Here is an 11331-nt window from a genome sequence, read left to right on the forward strand (position 1 = left end):
GTGGCAGCCTGGGTGACTGTACAGACTGGAATGGACCTTAATGCTTCTCTCCTCCGCCTCCCCCCCCCCCCTGAGCACAGCAGCTGGGACAGGTGTCTGACAACCCTTCCTCTCATCTACCTGGCTGACTGAAAGCCATGAACCCAGCTCCCCATGCAACTGTGAACTCTCTGGGGAAGGAGGCGCCCTTCCGCCCTGCCTGTGTACAGCACCTAGCACCATGCGGGCCCAGTGCTGATTAGCAAACCTGGGGTGTTGCTGTAATAACATCACCTGCCCTGCAACCATCAGAACAGGGGCGCTCTGGCCAGGAGCCAAGAAAGTTGCCTGCCCCCCGTAAGACCAGTCCCCAGTAAGAGAGTGCTGTGCACAGCTGCTCCGGCAGGAGGCCCCGTCGCTCTAGCAAGCGAGCGGGATCTCTGAGCCTGACCGTGCTCGCCTGCCCCTTCACTGCGCTTCGCCCCCTCCACTCCGGGGAGCTGGGCTGAACTCGGTGTGCCTGGAGCTGTCAGAGGAGGAACTTACGGGGGGGGGGGGGTTAGGGTGTGAGATCATGCTTGAGTTCTGTGCGCTGGTGCCTGGCGTGCGTCTGTTCACACAACAGGTTCCCTTGGACCTTTTATTCGGGGCTGTTTCCCTCCAGCCCCTCCCTTGAGCTCTGTGCTCCTAGCCCTGCTGCCTGGGCATCCTCGTTTCAGTTCCCAGAAGGGGTCAAAGCGTGCTGTCCCCGTTCTGCACTGGGCAGCCCTGCGCTGGGCCCCAGCCTGCCCTACCTCCCGCTGCTGCTATGGGCATTATGACCCCCCTCCCCCCCGTGAATGTTTACAGCCTGGCCGCGGTAGGTAGCTGCCAGTCGTGGTATGTAGCAGTGGCTGAGTTCTATGTTGTCCCAGTGGCACTGTGATAATCCACAGGCTTTTTCAAATAAAAAGCAAAAACAAGGTGGGGAGGCCGGTGTTCTGTGTGTGATCCTCCAGCGCAGGCAGCTGTGGATGCAGGCCGGGGAGGCCGGTGTTCTGTGTGCGATCCTCGAGCGGAGGCAGCTGTGGATGCAGGCCGGGGAGGCCAGTGTTCTGTGTGCGATCCTCCAGCGCAGGCAGCGGTGGATGCAGGCCGGGGAGGCCGGTGTTCTGTGTGCGATCCTCCAGAGCAGGCAGCGGTGGATGCAGGCGCCTAGCTCCATCTAGCAGGTGCAGCTAGGGCTGTGGGGGAAAGCAACCCTTCCTGCAAAGGCTTCCACCTGCTGCCGGAAGAGGGAGCCCTGCACCAAGGAGCTAGTGTTTTATGCTGGGTTCATGCTATGGACGGTCAAAGCTGCCTGCCGGGGGTGGGGCTTTGTTGCTGCTGGGAGGATGGAGGTGGGGGTGGAACCAGGATGGGTAATTTAGACTTTGTTGCCCCTTGTGGAGCTGCTGGAGCAAAGGAGTGACTGGGCTGGCCTGGGACTGCAGAAATAGCACTTAACAAGCAGGTGCGTGGGGGGATCCTGGTTGCTGGGATGATGCTGGTTGCACCTTCTTGTGAGATGGATGCAGGCACTGTGCTTTGGTTTGGGGGGGCATCCAGGGTGCTGTGCTCAGCCAAAGGGCCCATGCTGGGCTGTGCATCTCGGCCGAGGAGTTCCACGCTAACCCAGATCCATCTCCTGTCATCCACTCCCAGCTTCTGGCAAACAGAGGCTAGAGACACCCAGCGCATGGGGTTGCATCCCTGCCCATCCTGGCTAATAGCCACTGATGGGGACCTATCCTCCATGAACTTATCCAGTTCTTTTCTGAAGCCTGTTCTAGTCTTGGCCTTCACAACATCCCCTGGCAATGAGTTCCACAGATGGGCCGTGCGTAGCGTGAAAAAAGTAAAATGTCCCGTTGACCCAGCTGTGTTGTGCGGGGTGTGAAGAATCCAAACCCCTGCGTGATGTAGTTAAACCAACCTAACCCCTGCCGTAGACAGCGCTAGGTGGATGGAATTCGTCCAGGGATTTAGCCACTGCCTCTCGGGAAGGAGGGTTACCTGTGCCAAGGGGGGAGCCCTTCCCGTCAGCCTAGCCGGTGGCTACAGCTGTGCTGCTCTAGCATGTTGTTGATAAGCCTCTAGCCTTGTTAACAGCCCCCAGCTGAGGAGCAGGGTCTGATTGCAGCAGAGGGGGAAGGGGAAAGTTCCAACCTCGGGTCACCAGCACCTCGGGCTGGAATTGCTGGGGAAGGGAAGCAGGAGGAGCAAAGAGCAGGCTCAAAAGTGACTCTCCCTCCTGTTAATTGCTTCCTTCCCCTGGCCCCCCCCCCCCCCCGTGGTGTGTAACGGGCTCCCATTAACTGAAGTGTTGTTTACACCAGCACCTCGGTCACCTCCCCCTTGGCCCAGGCTATTAAGGCGGCTCCCCTGTGTCCCATCCAAACCCAGCAGCTGCCCCACACTCATCCCTATGCCCAGCCACAGAGTGGTGCACGGAGCTCAGCGGGGGACCCTCCGTCCGCTCTGGGGATGGGAGACGTGGACTCCACCACCTGCTCCTGAGAGTTCTCTACCTGTAGCCCCCAACTGCGTCGGAGGCAGGGACGCCCCAGCTAACCTCCACACACTCCTCAGCCCCTGCCCTTGTGGGAACGGGGCCTCCTGCTTGGCTGGGCAGCCTTGGGATGACTCATTGAGCTGGGCCTGGTTATCCAGAATCGGTTACAACATAACCAGTGGCCCACTGACTCTCTGCTGATCCCGGCCTGCTTCCTGCTCTCCCTCGTCCCTTAGACAGAGGCAGCAACTTCCATGGCCACTTTGTCCTTGGCTTCTGCTGGACTCCCAGTCAGTGCCTTTGGTGACGGTCCATGGGGAATGAGACACAGTCCTTTCCGCCAGCTCAGCACACAGCCAGTTCAGCCGCTGCTATGAAACTGGGCAGGTGACCTAGAACTAAAAAGGCTCTTTCTGACATTAACAAACCTCCCCACCCCCCAAGCCAGCCTGTCCCTCGGGCCTTAATGGCAAACACAGAATGAACGGGTCTCATGCCTTGCAAGTGGCATGTAGCCCTAGGAGCTCAGCCTAGCCTGTACTAACAGATACAGTGCAGGCCCTCTGTGAGGTGAAGTATTACCCCCATTTTAAACAGGGGGAACTGAGGTACAGAGCAGTGACTTGCCAAAGGTCCCACGGCGACAGTGGAGTCTAGCCCTCCAGTGGCAGATCCCTCTCTCTCGCCTCCCAGCTCTGTGCTGTAACCACTAGGCTGTTCTGACCTCACGCAGCAACTCTGCAACCAGCCGTGGGGGTTTGTCCGTGTGTCCTAGCAGCGATCTAGAGAGCAAAGCTGGCATGGGGGTTAGGGTGCTTGCCTGGAACTCAAGAGACCAGGGTTCCCTTGTCTGCTGTGCTAGAGACTTTCTGCGTGACTTTGGGCAAGTCACTTAATCGGCCTGTTTCCCCAGCTGTGTAAAAGGGACAGGTCACAGGTATGTTATGAGGATAAATACAGCAAGGACTGGGAAGTGCTCAGATCTGTGTCTGCAGCACCAAGCACAATGGGCTCTTGGGCCACGGTCATGGGTCCATACAAATCCAGGGCTGGGTAAGTGCCATCGATTTATTTTCCACAACGAGCTTGCTCCAATGTGTCCCGGCAGGTTAGCCTTTGCTGTATTGGCTCTGAGGACTAAGGCCGGAACTCCACTGAAGCCCATGGAGCTGCATCCGCCTTCACCAGGTCTGAACTGAGGCCTGCGTGTCTCGATTCCTGGCCCGTCTGCAGCCTATAAATGAAGTGCGCCAAACAGCCATGCTTCTAAAGCACCCTTGTCTGGTTAATCCTGTTAGTGCTGGCTTCCAACAGCAGCATCAAAAGCCCTGACCGTGCTAAGAGGGTGGTAATTGCCCCCCGGTTCCCAGCTGTTTCGTGCCTGTCCTCAGATGCGAAACCTCTGAGGTCTCTTAAGTAAAAGAGAGGATCATTGTCCCCTCTCAATACCTCCTCTGTGCTCAGTCACGGCAGCTCAGCCACGACACTCCTCACAGAGGGGAGAGCCCTGCCAGAGACCAAGAGGCTGGCCTCGCACTGCTCCGCTGTCCGGCTGCCACCGAGATGGCTTGAGGGGAAGGCTGGTGCCGTGTCGTTCACCGAAGGGGAGAGGCTGCAACGGATGGAAGCAGGGTTGGGCGAGGGGCTCTCACCCAGCTCCTCCAATGCATCTCAGGCCTGACTTGCAGCATTCCTCTGTCTACACTTAAACGGCCACACCAGCACAGCTGTGTCACGGGTGCATCCCTGTGGACACTACCTACGTCGCCGGGAGGGGGGGGGTCTCCTATTGCCAGAGGCAGTGGGTATAACAGGCTTGGGGAGGCTGAGCCTCCCCTAACAGCTGCTGCCGGAAGCTCCCGCTCCACCTCTCTGCCCTGCCCATGCTCCACCTCCGCTCTGCCTCAGGCCCTGCCTGCCGCTCGGCCCCCCCATCCCCACCCCAGCACGCGCCCCTCTTCACCTTCTCTCCTGAGAGGCGTGAGTGGCAGGTGGGTGGGGCCAGCAGCAGGCGGGGCTTGGGCTGGAGCGAGAGTGGAGCATGGGCGTGGCCTCGAGGGAGAGGTAGGATAGGGGGCGGGGCCAAGGTCTGAGCACTTCTGCCTCTCACCCACCCAGCCTCCACAAAGGCAGGAGTCACATGCCTCCCATGCCCGTTGCTATAGTTACTCCATTTCCCTGAGAGGCAGTAGCTAGGTCGATGGAGGAATTCGTCCATGGATCCAGCACTGTCTACGCCATGGGCCAAGCTGGCATAGAGACGTCACATCCCTGAGAGACGTAGCTATGCTGATGTACGTTCCCTGTGCAGACCAGCCCTTAGTCTTTACCTGCACCCTTGCATTGGGTTGCTACTAAACTCTGGGCCCATGTCCTGAGCAATAGCTTTAATTATACACATTGCAATCTAGGAGACAGTGTGGGTCAGGGGATAAGGCACTGGGCTAAGACTCAGGAGAAACATGGACTCAATTCCTAGCTCTGCTACTGATATGTTGTGTGACTTGGGCAAGTCACTTCCCCTCTGTTTAGCCTGTGATTTCTTTGGGGCAGGGACTGTCTCTCACTGCGTGTTTGTACAGCACCTAGCACAATGGGGCCCTGATCTCCACTGGGGCTTGGCAGTGCTCCTCTAATGCAAATAAGGACTTAACGCTAATAATGGTGTGACTTGGATGCCCCTACCAGGATGGCAGCTCCATGGCTGTTGAAGTGAGCAGCCGGCTTTCCTCGCTCAGCCCTTCGCCATTCTGAGCTGTCACGGAGAGGTTTGCAATGTCCTGGACTTTGGAGCCTGTGAAGGGGAGGTGGCTCCCAAGACTCCATCCCAGGTTTTGAAAGAGATCTAGCATCTGCTAGGACAGGCCTGTGGGAGTCTGATGGACCTAGGTCAGCAAAGCCGTATGCATTAAATCACAGCGCCAAGATGGGTTTTTTTTTAACCTTAACGCTGAGTATTCGTGTGTTCGTCATGGGGCCCTAGTGATCCGAGCCACCCAGCCCAGCTCATCCTCAAAGCCAGTCAGCTGGCTTCGGCTTGGCCCTGCCTCCCCTACAAGACGTGGGAAGGAGAAACGCATCTAGCCCCTCCAAGCTGCTCCATGGCCGTGCACATGACCTCTGTCCTTGCTGCTCACACTGTGCTGAACTAGACGGTATCTGGGAGGACGGACACGGCTCCTGATCTATTTGTGCTTTCGCTCCATTCTCCCCTCACCCCTCGGTTCTCTGCTGTCACTTCTCAGACCCTTCCGAGCTGGGGGAGCACCACTCCTTAAACCTACGGGCATCGGGCTGGGAGGGGCTGTGCGCCCTCTTGCTTGGTGTGAATTGGGTCTCTGCACATCTTCCCCCGCTGGTGGGAATCTCCCCCTCACTAGCAGATCCGCAGCGCCGACTCTCTCTATTTCTGGCGGGTTATTGCTTTCCTGGGCTCCCCTCTGGTTTGCCTCGCCAGCTCTGCACAGCCCTGGGTGCTTCCAGAAGGGGAGTGACTAGCTCTTCAGTAAATCACATTTCCCCCCCCCCAGAGAGCGCTGGAGGAGAGGCGGCTCCCCTGCCATTCCTCTGCCTCTTGCACAGACCTTTAGCGAGGCCAGTTCCCTGGTTTGGTGGCAAGCCCAAGCCGGATTGTCTTAAACGTCACGGTGCGTCTTCACTGCCGAGTTCACTCAAGTCACTGGCCGCTGTGAGCCGTCACCGCGCGGACCAGAGCTCTGCCGGGCTCTTGGTGCGGCCCTTCCGTGTGGGTGACGCTCGCAGGGACGGCCCAGGGCTCTTTGTGCTGCTGTGAGCTGAGCGTGGGAGTCTTTCCCAGTGGATTGTGGGAGAAATGATCGGGGTGCGGGGGTGACTGGTGAGAAGGCGTTGGAGGACAGTCAGCACTGGAGTGGTTCAGCCAGCGTCCTCACTGCACATCCTAGCCCAGGTTGGAAGCACCATCACACTCAGGTGAGGGGCTTTTGTGTGTGGATGGGGGGGAGGCGGGGTTGGGGTAACACCCGATAAGCGCCTGAGTTAGCTCTGCAGTGAAGCCAGCAGGGCAGGATTACAGGTGCCCTTGGGTTAGGGCCCTGCCCTCCAGTGCGCCCCCCAGCCCTCACTAGTAGTAGGTCATTCCCATGAGTCGTCTTCTGGGCTTCCCCTCACAGCTGCTCCCTGCCTTCCAGCCCAGAGGAGAGTCCGCCTCCACCCACCTGAGCAAGGCCCCTGCGGCTATGAGCGAGGGGCGTGGTTCCCCTGCTCGCATACAGATGCTGGCTAGCTCTCATCCAGCTGGTGCATGTATAAGTCGCAGCGTAACCATGGTAGCAGCAGGGGAGGCCTGGGCCAAGTATGCATCCACTGATTTCAGGCTGGTTTGTACTTGCCTCCGCTGCTGCTACCCGGCCTGCCACGCCTCCACTACTATTTATACGCACGCTAGCTGGGTGGGAGCTAGTGTACCTGTGTGAGCAGGGAAATCACACCCCTAGCACGTAGTCGAGCTGTCGCCTGAGTGCAAGGGCCCAGCCCTGCCATGATGGGGTGGCAACAGGAAGAGATCCACCACACAGAGCAGAGAGGGCAGGGCCCTCAGAGCTGTGGGTTTCAGAATTAACAGGTCTTTGAAGTGTGTGGGGCAGTTCCCCCTCTGAGCTATTGTTTCAGGCTCTGTGCAGACTCAGGCAGATGTGGCTGAATCAGCTGCACTCGCGTCACATTTCCAAGCTTTTCTTCCCAGCCATGAGGACTAAAAACATTCCAGGTCCCCTAGCAATGTCTTGAGCTGTGAGTCACAGGCAGTGCAGCAGCTCCTGCGCAAAGATTCACAGAGTTGAAAGCCAAAAGAGAGCATTGGATCATCTTCTCTGACTTCCTGCATAGCACAGGCCCTTACATGTCATGCGGTTCCCCCATCTTGGACTCAGTAGCTTCTGTTGACTAAAGCATGTTGTCTAGAATAGCATCCAGTCTGGAACTGAAGACATGAAGAGATGGAGAATCCACCATTTCCCTTGGAAGTTTGTTCCAATGGCTAATCACTCTCACTCCTAAACATGTGTGCCTTCTTTCTCCTTTGAATTTGTCTAGCTTCAGCTTCCTGCCATTTCTTGTTCTGCCTTTCTTCACTAGGTTAGAGAGCCCTTTGGTGCCCACTGGTACCCAGCTGCTTAGGCACTGTAAGCACATTACCTCTCAAACGGCGTCTCAATAGGGTAAACAGATAGAGTTGTTTAAGTCTCTTGCAGTAAGGCATTTTCTTTAGCCCTTGGATCATTTTTGTGGCTCTTTTACTGAACCCTCTAATTTTTCTACATCCTTTTTAAGATGTGGGCTCTAAATTCAGATGCAGTATTCCAGTCGTGGCCTCACCAGTACCACAACAGAGGGGGAGAAATCACTTCCTACTCATTGCTCTCCTCTTCATACACCCAAGATCACATTAGCTCTGTGATGGAGAAAAGCCCCAATAGAATCAGAAGTGAAGTAAACAGAGCTGATTGGCTAGACAAGTTGTCAATCATCCAGTGCACTGGGGGGTGGGAAGTGTTCTGCATAGGATTCTGGGTAGGGAAGCCCTCTATAAAAAACCCCTAGCTCCCTGCCAGTTATAGAAGTGGGGAGTTTTGAGTGTGACTGTTTGGGGGCAGGGTGACTGCAACTTTCTGACCTCTAGCAAAGTTACTCTGGAAACAGAAGCAGAATCCAGTGGAGAGCAGAATGGGTGCAAAGTAGGGGGAAAAGAAAAGAGGAGAAGCAGCATCAGATAATGATATCAGCAAAAAAGCAAAGCTGAGGCAGGACATAAACTAAAATGTTATAACTGTAAGATCCCTAGCAAAGAAAGATTACTTGCACCTAGCAGATTAGGTGATGTTAACCCTGTGTGTAGCTCACTGGATTTAAAAAAACTAGGGGATCAAGAGCAGTGAGGGTGTGAGATGGGGAATCTTTTTTTAATGTAAAAGGCAAAGGGCATGCTGATAAACTGCTAGAAACTAAAATGGTAGAGAAAGTTAAAATAAGGTGCCGGTTACCAATGTATTTGACTGGACAAAGGGGGTAATATATGGAGGGCCATTAGAACTGACCAGTGATGAGAAGACCAACAGCACAGGAGAAGATTAAGTAACTGACTAATTAGAAAAAGAGGAGGAGAAAGCAAGCCCTCCACAGCTGTACTGATTACATTTAAGGGTTATGCCTCTACCTCAGAAAGTAACACTAAGGTTTCAGATATTCAGAACCAAGCCATATATCCCCCCACCCCTCAGGTGTTACAAGTGCCAACAGTATGGGCATGTAGCAACAGTTTGTAAAGGGAAAATGCGAGGTGGTAAATGTGGGGGAGATCACTCTGATGGAAATTGTATAGAAGGGCCAGAGGTCAAATGTAGTAACTGGGGTGGTAATTACAGTCCAGCATATAGAGGGAGTACGGTGGCAAGAAAAGCTAAAGAGATACAAAAAGCAAAAAAAAAAGCAAAAATAACCTATCTCATGTGGAAGCTGTAACAAGACTCTCAAAGCATCAGGTGGAGAAGGAAGAGACAATATAGGGAAAAGAGGATTGCAGACACAGCCTCATTCCATAGATTATGATAAACACTGTGGAAGGAATAGGCGATGAAATACTAATAGCGAAAAAGGAAAGGTGTATTGCATTTCTGATAGAAGTGATCAATTGTACATCACAAATGGGCAAAATCAGAAAAAAAGGAAAATTATGGCAAGGCCAGTGGAAAAATACTTGTATATTAGCAATTTGTCAATGGACGGTGTTCATGTGATTTTGAAGGAGGTTAATACAGAAACATGATTAGTATGGAGATCTCAATCTTTTACTGGAATGAGCACAGCTTGAGAGTACATGATCAAGAACTAAAATAAACAATTCTGGAAATGAAAACTAAACCAGATGTATGTATCCAGGAAACATGGTTTGATGAAAAGCATGTTTTTAAAATTCAGGGTATATTGCCTGTAGGCAAGACCAAAAACTAGGTAGAGAAGGAAGTGTTTGTATTGTCATAAGGGAAAGATTAAATGACATAGCAGGAGAGAAAGAAGAAGTAAGCCTAGAATATAATGCTGTTGCGTTCCCAATGCAGAAGAGAAATATATCTTTAAGGATGTATAATATCTACATGTGTGGGAAATTAGAAAGCCTGGAGCTGCAAGAAATAGTGAAGAATGCTAAAAGACCAGTCATCATAAACTGGGGGAAGTAAGACAACTGATGAAAAAAGGTGCATGCTTAAAAAAGTTCATGGATGAAGATAGTGTTTTTAAATGATGGCACCCCAACTAGATTTAATGCAGCAGATGGTAGTTTTTCGTGCTTAGACCTGGGAATTGTAAAAGCAGAATTTGCAAGTAGATGCAACTGGGAAATATATAGGGAAGAAGGAATAGGGAATGATCTTTTCCCTATACTTTTTACTTTTCAAGGTTAAGGTAAGGTTGAAGGTAATGGAAAATTACCCACCTGGAATTTTAAGAAAGCTAACAGCGAGCTATTTACAAGTACTGAATTTATGAAAATCATTATGTGGGTGATGACATAGAGAATTTCAGTGACAATATAATAGGGGGATTAATAGCAAAAGCTACTCTAGCCATAACTAAGATATCGAAGTACCCCAAAACTAAAAATTCACTTCCATAGTGGAATGAAGAGTGCAAAATGGCAGTCATAAGAACATAAGAACAGCTATACTGGGTCAGACCAATGGTCCATCTAGCCCAGTATGCTGTCTTCCGACAGTGGCTAATGCCAGGTGCCTCAGAGGGAATGAATAGAACAGGTGATCATCAAGTGATCCAAAGAAAGGAACAAAGCCTATAAAGAATGCAAAAAATATAGTGAAGATCTAATGAAGTATAAAAGAAGTAAGGCAATACCACAAAGAATAATTTTTAAAAAGAAAAGAAAAGAAAATGAGTTGAAGAAAGTACTGCAGGCAGATGAATAAAGATACCAAGACATCAGAAATATACAGGCAAATTAGAAGAATAAATGGAATTCAAACTGAGGTCAGATCTACACTTCCCTTAAAATTTGGCAGCAGTAGACGGGAGTTACACAGAGTAGCTTGCATAACTCCCGTCGACTTTGTAACGCCTCTTCTGCACGGCGTCTTCACTGCGCTGCGCTGACGGGAAATGCGTTCCCGTCGCCACAATGCTTGTCACTTGAGGGGGTGGTTTTAATGCGTCGACTTCCGGATCGATTGAGCAGGTCTTCACTGACTGCTCAGTTGATCCGGATAGATCGATCTGACGGTGGCGAATTTGCCGCCGTCAGTGAAGACGTACCCTAAGAGTAGTCACATCCTACGTCTTGTTGGGACTGACAGCTTAGTTAGAGGCTCTGATCATGAGAAAGCAGAAGTTTTAGCAGAAATTTTCTGAGGGGCAAGTCATGTTGAAAATCAAAGTGAAGTTTTCCACTAGATTAAAAGCCAATTAATTTAAGAGAGTCATAATCTATGATGTAGTTGGGTTAAACATGAAGCTACAATACTGAATGAATGGTTTTGTATGTGGGAACTTGAGAAGGCTTTTGATATCGCTAAGAATAGACTGCCAGGCAAAGACAATATATGTAACATAATGTTTAAATAGCTCTCTCAAAGCAGTTTGAGGGTTCTCTTGGAATCATATACCACTGCATGGGGGGAAAGGAGTGATACTAGTAGGCTGAAAACATGCAATAGTAATTCCACTACAAAAACCAAGCAAAGTATCCACAAAGTGGAAGGACTGACATTGAAATATCCTTGAATAAACAGAAATTCAAAAGCCTGGTACAGAAAAAATTAAAGGAATAGCAA

The sequence above is a fragment of the Emydura macquarii genome, unplaced genomic scaffold, assembly GCF_026122565.2.
Source record: "Emydura macquarii macquarii isolate MOO-44397 ecotype Brisbane River unplaced genomic scaffold, CSIRO-AGI_Emac_v2 contig_2417, whole genome shotgun sequence".
In the NCBI taxonomy this organism is placed as follows: Eukaryota; Metazoa; Chordata; order Testudines; family Chelidae; genus Emydura; species Emydura macquarii.